This window comes from Rhagoletis pomonella, unplaced genomic scaffold, assembly GCF_013731165.1.
Source record: "Rhagoletis pomonella isolate Grant_MI unplaced genomic scaffold, Rhpom_1.0 Rhpom_scaffold_00001, whole genome shotgun sequence".
In the NCBI taxonomy this organism is placed as follows: Eukaryota; Metazoa; Arthropoda; class Insecta; order Diptera; family Tephritidae; genus Rhagoletis; species Rhagoletis pomonella.
The window spans coordinates 93,554,983-93,566,213 of NW_023458555.1; positions in this window are offsets into that span (position 1 = coordinate 93,554,983).

The window sequence follows — 11,231 nt, forward strand, 5'->3', positions numbered from 1 at the left end:
TGCATGTCAGAATAATCTTCCGACTGACTTAATTAATCTATCTTCTCCGCTTCCTCCAGCATTAGAATCCTCAGCCTCAAAACAGCGTGTAACGAAATCTGCTTCGGATAATAACGAGCCTGAAGTATCTTCCCCTTCCCCCATTGAAGTGGTGGCATCATCTTCAAAGCCTCCGCCGCCTTCCCTATCCTCAACTACTAACGCAGTAACTCAACCCCTTCCGCCGGTACTCCAGTCTTATACAAGGAAACTAGTTGTGGTTCCGCCAAAGAAGTCAACCTTTGTCTCTAGATTTTCGAGAGACACTACCGAAGACGATATAAAGCTTTATATCTCAACAAAAATTACAACTGTCGACTTAAGCATCAGAAAATTTAATTTTAAATACGAAAAAAATATTGCTTCATTTAAAGTTGACGTAAATTTAGATAATTTTAATGCGGTTACCGATCTGACACATTGGTGTATTCACGACTCATCTCTTTACTGAAATTAGTTAATTTACTAAACCCTTTGATTCAATGATTGTGTTGGGTGATTTTAATTTACCAAGCATATCATGGAACATCATTGACAATGATATCGTACTTTTTGCGTCTAGTGCGTGCAACAACGTATTTTTAGAGGAGATGGCTGAACTCTGCCTAACTCAGGTTAATGTACTTCACAATAAGTTTGGTAAAGTTTATGTTGATGATGCATCTAAGTCCGTTGTAAATAAGCGTGATCCACTAGTTTTGCCCGAAGATGTCTACCACTCTGTTATGGAGGTATCTTACGAAGTTATAAGTGATGGTCAAAATTGCAGTACCTAAGCGTACGAATCAAATATTGGCTTTGATTTTTCGAAAGCCAACTTTAAAATGCTTAACAAAGAACTGCCTAAATTGTCGTGGCCTGCATATAAAGAAAATATTGAACAAAGCGTTGCACTTTTTAACTTTACTTTACATAAATTATTTGAAAAGCATGTGCCTAAACGCATGTATGTTCCTGGAGAACAAACACAGTTATGGTTCACTAAAGAACTGGGAAATTTGAAAAACAGAAAGTCACGTTATTTTAGATTACACAAAAAAAAACCGGTTTACACTCATACGATGTGAAATACTCTCTTTAGCGCCATAAGTTTTTGAATTATATAAAAAGTGTTATAAAGCTTACTTGTGTAAAATCAAACGGCGTATAATATATGAGCCCAAATAATATATGACTTCGTAAACTCCAAGCGAAATGTACGTGGGTTTCCTTCCGCAATGAAGTATCAAAATACCGTCTCTAGTGATAATCAAACAATTTCTAACATGTTCGCTCAGTTTTTTAAATCCAATTATTCCATTAACTCACATGCTAACATTTACTATCCTTTTAAACTATGTCCTATGAACTCAATAAATACCCCAGTAATATCTCCCGATGATGTAGCAGTTTATCTGAAATCTTTAAAGCAGTCCTTCAGTTATGGTCCTGACCAGATCCCTACTTGTATTCTTATAAATTGTGCTGATTATCTCTATGAGCCGCTAACAGCGTTATTTAATTTGTCTCTTAAAGAGGGCCTCTTTCCAACTATATGGAAGGAATCATTCATAACCCCGTTACATAAAAGCGGTAGCAGATCTTCAGTGGAGAACTACCGGGGAATAGCTAAGCTTTCTGCAATTCCTAAATTAGTTGAAGCAATTGTAACAAATCAGTTGACGCCATAGTTGCCAACTTGGTGCTTTAATCACTAGATTTAGTACTTTTTGAACTTTAAACCGCCAAAAAAAAAATTATTTAGTGCTTAGTGCCTTTCTAAGTGCTTTTTTTGAACTAAAATTACTCCGAGATAGTAAAAACCTGAAATATTGAAAGCTGTGGCAGCACTGAATTTACCAGAATCTACAAATTTAAATGTCATAAAATACAACTATTATTGATAAAAAGCTGAAGTTGCAAACCCACCTTGTTGAATTCCATTCGCGTTGAAAATGCTAGTACGCAGGTAAGTTAAGTTTTTTTAATTTCTAATTATTTGTACAAATATTGGTTTTTCTGTTTCCTCCTGAGTAAAACACATCGTTTCTGGGTGCTGAATCCAATTCTGGCCGCACAATTGCTCTAGCACTACAATTTTTAGATATCCTAACCTCAAAGTGCCAAAAACACGGTTTTTGGCGATATTTGAAGTTATATAATGAAAACATCAAATTTTTTGCTCATTTCTACTTAGGACATCATTTTCGTTTGTTGCGATTCGATAATTTTTTCTCGAGATATACCAGCTTTAACTGAAAATAAAATCTGCGTAAATATAACGAAAACTTGCGTAAATCTTACAAAATTTTTCATAATTTTGAGCCACGAAAGTTTTCGTTGATCGTACAAAACCTTTTCGTACATACTACGAAAATATGAGGCATCAGATATTTAGTACATTTAAAATGTATTCGTACTATTTACTAAAGAATAGAGTACTATTTACTAAAGAATTTAGTACTATTTATTTACTAAATAATTTCGTCCTATTTTTTAGTTTTTTACGAAATTTTTGTAAAATGCACGGAAATAATTCGTATATTTAACGAAATTATTTTCGTTAAATCTGCGCTTGTTTCAAAGAATGTGCGATTGCTTTCATTCTCCAAACTGTAAAAAACATATTACGAATTATAACACAACACTTTTATTTTCTTTTATCGTTAATTTTAAGCGTTTTTGTTTCACAAAACGTTTTGAAAAAACGCTTGACATTAATGATTAAAATATAATGAAAGAGTTGTGCTATAATTTTAGTCATGTTTTTTATAGTGTTAATAATAAAAGCTATCATACGTTCTACGAAAGAGGAAGATTTTTCTGACTACTCTGTAGTTTAGAATTAGTAAAAAAGTTTATTTTACCTATAATAAAACTTAAGTCTTTTATTTATATGCATACGAATAGGTTCATGAAAATGAATAGGTTCTATACTACATATTTTTTTATTGCTTAGGCTTCATTCAATAAAGTATATTGATGCAAAGTGCTAAACTATGAGACACAACAAAACTAAATATAATGAGATATAAAATATAAAAGAATATAAAAAACACTGATTTTACTTTATTAAACATTATAATATTTTCTTGTTGTTTCCTTGACGACTATAAATTAAATAAAAGTTATAAGGCGTCTGAAAAGCAAGTTTCAGTGAAAAGTCATACATGTACTTACTTTTAATTCCATTAAGTATTGCTCCTGGCTTAGGCTTGCCGTTGATAGGTATGTAACTGATGAAATTGCCTATTTATCAAGCCCACATTGCAGCGCAAGGCGCAGCGTAGACGATGTTAAAAACATTGTATGCTTAAAAGCATAGGATATCCACAGCTTTAATATTTAATTTTGTATTGTTTTTTTATACAGAAAATATCTTTTTAAAACGTTTAAAATGATATTATACGTCTTACAGCAGCCAACAGGTAATTGCGCAATGACGCGCGATACATAAAAATATGATGAAATATTAAACTGCCGGTAATTGAGTATATTGTACGAAAATATTCGTATGTTGTACGAATTTAAAAAACATGTTTCTACATTAGCACTTTATACGAAAGTATTAACTAAATTGTACGAATACAGAGATGTAGATTTCGTAAATTTTAAAACCATACGTAAATATTACGAATGCCTTCCTGCAATATACAAAATTATTCGTACAGCGATTTGTTCAGTGCTTTACGAATGTGTTTCGTAAAATAAACGTAAGATTTCGTAAATTTTACTGAAAAAATGCCTTACGAAAGTCCTTTCGTTATATTTACGTATGGTTCGTAAAATCTTGTTTCGTTGTGAAAAATGTATTCGTACTATGAACGAAAGTTTCGTACATTGTACAAAAACCAAGACTACGAAAGTTTTTCGTAGCACTTGTACGAAATTTTATTTTCAGTGCGGAACGACGTCAGAAGCATGAGTCATCATAGCATTTGTAGAGGCTATTCAATCGTTATGAGCGAACAAGTTTTGTGACTCTCAAAATAACCTTTTTGGGATTCTCAATATAACCTTCCACCTTATACGATCCGATTAAATCTTATTAATCTCCCTACACTTTCCAGCCGCAGGCAAATGCTTGGTACAATTTGTACTAGCAGGCTCCATTTCAAGTCCGCTTCTTCTGGGCGAAGTTAGCCTTAATATTCCCTCCCGGGTATCAAGACACTTCGTCCCCTATTTCTGAAAGCTTGTAAAACTAATTTTGAATTGCACGACCCACTTTGTTGCTTATGCCAGGATTTTAACTCTCATTCCAGCACGTTTGATATATCAGATCCGCTTTTCAGCATGAAGAAATCGATACTATCCTCCCTCAATAAATGAATCATTAAAATAAAGACATAAAATCGGCTGATGTATTTAGTTCTGTAGCTGAACAGTTTTAGATCTCGACACTTAACAAACTCCTGCCTATCGTGACTCGGCGCAAAAATTGAAAATACTGGTTCCGTACGCGGACTGCGCCCCTCGTGCGGATGGGCGGGAATGGAGGGTAAAAACCATTGGGATTATTATTATTATTATTATTAAAAAAAAGTTTAGAAAATAGGTTATTTTACATCCAAGTACATAATAACAAATATTTGAACAGCCCAATTTTTGCTGTTAAATTAATATATAAATATTGTTGCCGCCACGAAGTTTTCGTGCAAATGAAAATGTAGCTCTTTTATTTTCTTTTTGACGCATTTCAGTGTTGGTTCTTTTAATCCAAGTTGGCCTTCGGTTTTTGGAATTTAAATAAGTTCTCAGCAAAAAAAGTTCGTTTAAAAAATACATATGGGTATTTCCATACGTCACATACGTGACAGTCGTACGTTTTAATAATATACAAACAAGGAAAAACATCCAATTTATTTTACTATTTTTAGACATTTGCATAGCACATACATAACCCTACATTTAACCAAAAAATTAAAACAATCGAACAGCATGGTCCTTAAATATATGCAATTAAAGAGAGTGCCGGTACGTTGCAAAAAATGGAAGTAGATTTTTTCTTTTCTTAGAAAATCGCAAAGCTCTGCGAATTGTGGATGGTTCTTTTCATGAAACTTGCTTTAGTATGATTTTGAGTAATTCTAGTTGTTTTTTCTAGAGTTTTTTGAATTAATGCAAGTTGTTTAAATGTTATTGTACAACCCCAAGTGTGAAACGTCACGTGACATAAATTTCCATCGCTATATTTTTGTTAATATTGCTTTTACCTGAATTTTTAACGCAAATGCAAAAACCTTTATGTGTACATTAGCTTTGGCCGAAAATCCGCTTTTTTAGAATTTCCTTTGGTAATAGCAAAAATATTATGCTCTAAAAACAATCTGTGTGAAAGATGACAATTTTTGGTCAATATCTTATACTGTTTTCAGACAGAAAATTAATTGAGTCAATTAAGTTTTTGATTAAGTAATCGATTTTTGATTTTCACACACAATCAGCTGCTCGATTAACGAGGGGCTGTCAGCTGTCGTAAAAGAATTGTTAGTTATTTACAATAAATTGGTAAAATGGAAAACAATAAGCGTTTAGGCGAACTATTTCTTGCTTATACTGCAAATATACAAGTTTTACTAGCTACGAAAGTTCAATGGCCTAATGTAAAAAGAAAAAAATTTCATAATTTCGCAACATAAGCGAAGACAGCAGCTATTGCTTTACGGGTTATTGCAGAGAAACGCTACTAAGAGATCCCTCTGGAAATCGGTAAACCAAATTTTAAGTAATCAGTTCTTATCCTTTTATAAATGATACTTCCTCTATTACAGAATCGGTAGTTTTCTTTATGGGAAGTTAATTGCAATCGCAAGGATGACCATTTTTTAAGGCGCACTTCCGCATTCCGTCGTGTTGGAAAAGGTTTAGACAACCGAACCGGGAAGGCACCCATCATTATTAGAGCCTGCTGCGTCTTGCATAATTTTTAAATGAAATGAACGACACTATAAATGACATAGGGTTGGAGAGATTGCAAGAAGTGAAAAGCAATCTCGAAAATCCCAAATATGTTACCGTAGTTGGAGACAATGAACCATCAGCTGAAGAAATAAGGCAGGGACTATGCAAGTATTTCAGTGAGTACAATTTTTATTTATACATCTATTAATTTATTTTCATTTATTTTGACTTACAGTGACTCCAACAAATAACGACGTGTTGATTGTTTTTGATTTGTATACATCTTTAGTTTTGGTAGGGGTAAATTTGCGAAGCTGTAACGCATAGCCCAGCAGAAAATTTCGAAGGGCTTAGCATATATATTGCAGCCGAAAATTTTAAATTTCATTAGAAGCGCCCTGTGCTATTGCAAATGGTTTCAAACATTCAGGCATATGCAGAGTAAGACGAAATGCATTACAATAGATTATTACTTCCGAATATGCAAACTCCACGCATGTATGCGGCTTCGAACCTATATGTATATATACGTACTTAAGCCCCGTAGCGAATGTCATGAATTAGTCACTTAACTGTCTTGTACGGCCATATCAGGGCTTCAATGACTTTGGGATTCGTTTATATGGAACTTCATGAATTCATGGCTTTCTCATACAAATGGTAATTAAGGGGTTGATGGCCTCTGCATGACTTTGTTTACTTTTACATTTGACATTCCTCCTCTTCTTCGCAAGTAAAAGATAGGTTGGTTTAATCTGAGATTATTTTATAATTATACTTTTGTATGGATAATCTCCTTTTCTAATTACAGATAAGGGAGCTCGAAATTGAGGATAATCTTTTTATATGTACATCTATTACTAGGCGATTTAGTTACATACATACACATGCAGGTTGGGTTAGAAATTAAACATTAATTTCACTTAACTTTAATCATATTGCTTCTCTTATTCATATTCATTCTAATTCATTTAATACATAATTTGTTTTTTTGTTCATTCAACAATTTTTATTGAGCTGGGGGCCGTTTTTAGTGAAAACTTATTGTGGAAAAGCCCCACATTTCCTCATCACACTTCTTTCAGTAGGATTTGAACCGACGATCCCAATGACCCAGCCTACGCACTGTGCTAAGTTCACCTTGTTAATTCTTGTTGCTTATTTCCACTATTTCACTTGATAAGCCAACTACAATCAAGCGCAGCTATTCCGCTGCAAGTCACTTGAACATGTGGTGGTTGGTTTTGTTGGTTTTTGTTAATATTTCTATCATAACAATTTTTATTGAGCTCGAGGTCATTTTGTAGTGAAAAGTTATTGTGGAAAAGCAACAATAATTTGAAAAAATGGTAGAAGTGATAGCTATTTCGGAAATCACCACATTTCCTCATCAGACTTCTTTCAGTAGGATTCGAACCGACGATACCACTGACTCAGACAGTTGCTTACGCGCTGTGCTAAGATTGCCTTGTTAATTCTTGTTGCTTATTTCCACTATTTCACAAGTTTAGCCAGCTGGAATCACGCGCAGCTATTCCGCTACAATTCACTTAATCATGTGGTTGTTGGTTTTGTTGGTTTTTGTTAAAATTTCTATTATTAGAATGTTTAACTTTTTAGGTGTGCTCGTCCTTAAGTTATTTTATTTTTTTTGTTATTTTATGGCCTTATTACAATTATATTCAACAATTTTTATTGAGCTCGAGGTCGTTTTGTAGTGAAAAGTTATTGTGGAAAAGCAACAATAATTTGAAAAAATGGAAGAAGTGATAGCTATTTCGGAAATCACCACATTTCCTCATCAGACTTCTTTCAGTAGGATTCGAACCGACGATACCACTGACTCAGCCAGTTGCCTACGCACTGTGCTAAGATTGCCTTGTTAATTCTTGTTGCTTATATCCACTATTTCACAAGTTTAGCCAGCTACAATCAAGTGCAGCTATTCCGCTACAATTCACTTAATCATGTGGTTGTTGGTTTTGTTGGTTTTTGTTAATATTTCTATTATTAGAATGTTTAACTTTTTAGGTGTGGTCGTCCTTAAGTTATTTGTTTTTTTGTTATTTTATTTTATAACAATTATATTCAACAATTTGTAGTGAGCTCGAGGCCGTTTTTTAATGAAAATTTATTGTGGAAAAGCAACAATAATTAAAAAAAATGGTAGAAGTGATAGCTATTTCGGAAATCACCACAATTCCTCACCAGACTTCTTTCAGTAGGATTCGAACCGACGATCCCACTGACTCAGCCAGTTGCCTACGCACTGTGCTAAGATTGCCTTGTTAATTCATGTTGCTTATTTCCTCTAAATCACTTGATAAGGCAACTACAATCAAGTGCAGCTATTCCGCTGCAATTCACTTGATCATGTGGTGGTTGGTTTTGTTGGTTTTTGTTATTATTTCTATTATTAGAATGTTTAACTTTTTAGGTGTGCTCGTCCTTAAATTATTTGTTTTTTTGTTATTTTATAGCCCTATAACAATTATATTCAACAATTTTTATTGAGCTCGAGGCCGTTTTTTAGTGAAAACTTATTGTGGAAAAGCAACAATAAATTAAAACAAGTAAGAAAGTCTAAGTTCGGGCGGAGCCGAACATTAAATACCCGGCGCAAGTATTAAATATATGTTTTTTCACCTTTCCGAAACCTTCCGCTAGATGGTAAGCCGGGGTATATCAATTTTGAGTAAATTAGCGTCCTTCAATTTCGAAATATTGAAGTTTCAAGCATTTCTGAAATTTACCGTTATATGAGAATCGGCCGTTATTTTAGTCCGATTTCAATAATTTTCAACGTTTTGCTTATATGTGGCAAGCACAATAACCACACCGATTTTGGTACAAATTGGTAGAACGGTTACCGATATACATATATGTGATCATAAGTGGGCGGTGCCACGCCCATTTTCCAAAATTTTACCATAAACGTATTTCTTAGTAAAGAATTGTTGCAAGCATCAATTTTGAATAAACTAGCTTCAATATTTACTGATTTATCGAAGATTATGTATTTCCCTAAATTACCGTTATTGAGCGATTTAAAAAATTTTCGGCCATTTGGTATGTTGTGCGATGGCCAACAACTGTGCCAAGTTTGGAAGAAATTGGTGCAGTGGTTACCAATTTAAAATTTGTTGAAAAGATCTTGCTAGCGAATCGTTACCCGCATAAGTTTATCAAGTTCTACGTTAGGTAACGCTTATATAAGAACAATAGTGGTAATTTAGATAGAAACCTACAGTATCAGATTAACCGGGCGGAAAATTTAATAGTGCTACCGTATATTGAAGGGTTCTCAAAAACAGTGAACAAGATCAATAAGAAATATAATTTCAAAACTATTTTTTCTGTTAACAATATAGTTAATGATAAACTTGTTAAAAAGTTGAAAGACCCTTTAGAAAAAGATCAGACCCAAGGGGTGGTATACGAGATAAACTGCAAAGAATGTGATAATAACTACGTTGGCCAAACTAACCAAAATTTAGTGAATGCGGGTCATCATCAATGAACATTGAAATGACATAAAGAAGTTAAATCCAACCTCTATTACCTTGTTTATACCGACACATAAAGCGCTTTGACCCAGTTCGCTGTGATTCAAAACGGAAGCATAAACCAAATTTCAATACGCTCAGAAATTCAAAAGTGTATTGACTCGACTTTGTTTTCAAATCGGTGTTTTATTTCTCACATCGGTTAGAAAATAGGTATAAACACATCACTCATTTGACGCGAAGTGAAAAAAGGCTGGGTTTCTTCATACAGCCCGTTTTAAATTTTTTATTATTATTATATAAATTTGAATTATTGTTCGCTTCTATTTCGGTCAATCGCTCAAATTAATTATTAAAGAAATATGGAAAGAAAACAACAAATTTTGTTTACTTTTGAATACGGTTTCAGCGAGGACGCTATAGAGACACAGGTATAAACTTTTGAAAGAAATATGTGTTGAGTCAAATCGTTTTATTGTAAATGCGGTTCTTACATTGGTATAAACAAGGTATATGACTACAATACAAAAAGTTAATACGGATCATGATTTTGATTGGGAACAGGTCAAAATTTTGGACAGGGAGTAGCATTGGAACAAACTTAATATTTCGGAGATGATTTACATAAAGATTAGTAAAAATACATTGAACCGACAAATGGATACGTAAAATCTGAACCCTACTTATAATAAACTCCTTACCGGTACATTTGTCATCGATAGCATAATATTAGGTATTAGGCGCACAGAAAAAGATTTCGTTAAAAACGGCACAGCTGATTACTTTACTCTTTGTGCTGTATAGTTGGTGTTTTGCATTGCTGAACTATGTTACATACACGTATGTATGAATATGCATGCTTGCATTCTTAATGTTAGTTGCGATCCCGTACGAGTCCGGACTAGTCAGAATCAGTCAGATTTTACTGGAAATCGATCCCGTACTCGGTTCTCTGACTAATGAGAGGACAAAAAAGAGAGTAAATACGGTTCTCTCTCTGTCAGAAGTTACCAGTTTCAGTCCGAGAATTTTTTGCTGATAAATTCTGGTAAATGTGTCAAACGATCAGCTGTAGTGTGTTTGGCAACCAAATTGTAAACAAAAGAAATGTGCACTCTGCTAATTCATGTTGAAAAGTATTTAATTACTTGTTTAAGTGGATTCTATTGCATTTGAAAGTATTTTTGGTTATTTACATGTGTGAGCTGAATGTGTTTACATACATAATAAGCAAAAATTTACAAACAAAATTTGGAGGTTATGTTGAAGTTGACAGAAGTACACATTTTTTACTAGAAAGCGATCCCGTAGTTTTCAATGTTACTCTCTCGCTCTAAGCGAATTTTTATTTTTTGACAGGGTTACTAGTCCGAGTGCGAGGAATACGGGATTGCGCCTGTTGATATATCACGGTTGACGCTCTAGTTAGGGACAGAGGTAGTATACACACTTATTGTTGTTGTTGTTTTGCTGTCCATGACTAGTCTAATGTGCCTTTGATTGGCGTTTAGTTTAATCTTTCTGTTTTTATGTTTGATGCTTCTCTCGCTTCATATATATGTACCCTTCGTACGCAGAAACTTGCAAATTATGGGAAATTGAGAGAGCGAAAAATGACAGTTGAAGTTACAAGTTTTTACTGGATTTTACTGGATAAATCTTTACTTGAAAGAATTTGCCAGTACGAAAAATAGCTGATCGCATGTTCCTGGATGAAATTTAAACTAATAAGGAAACTGTTTGTTGGTTTTTATTGTGGAAATTCACAAAATAAATAAATAATATCAAATATAAAATATATTG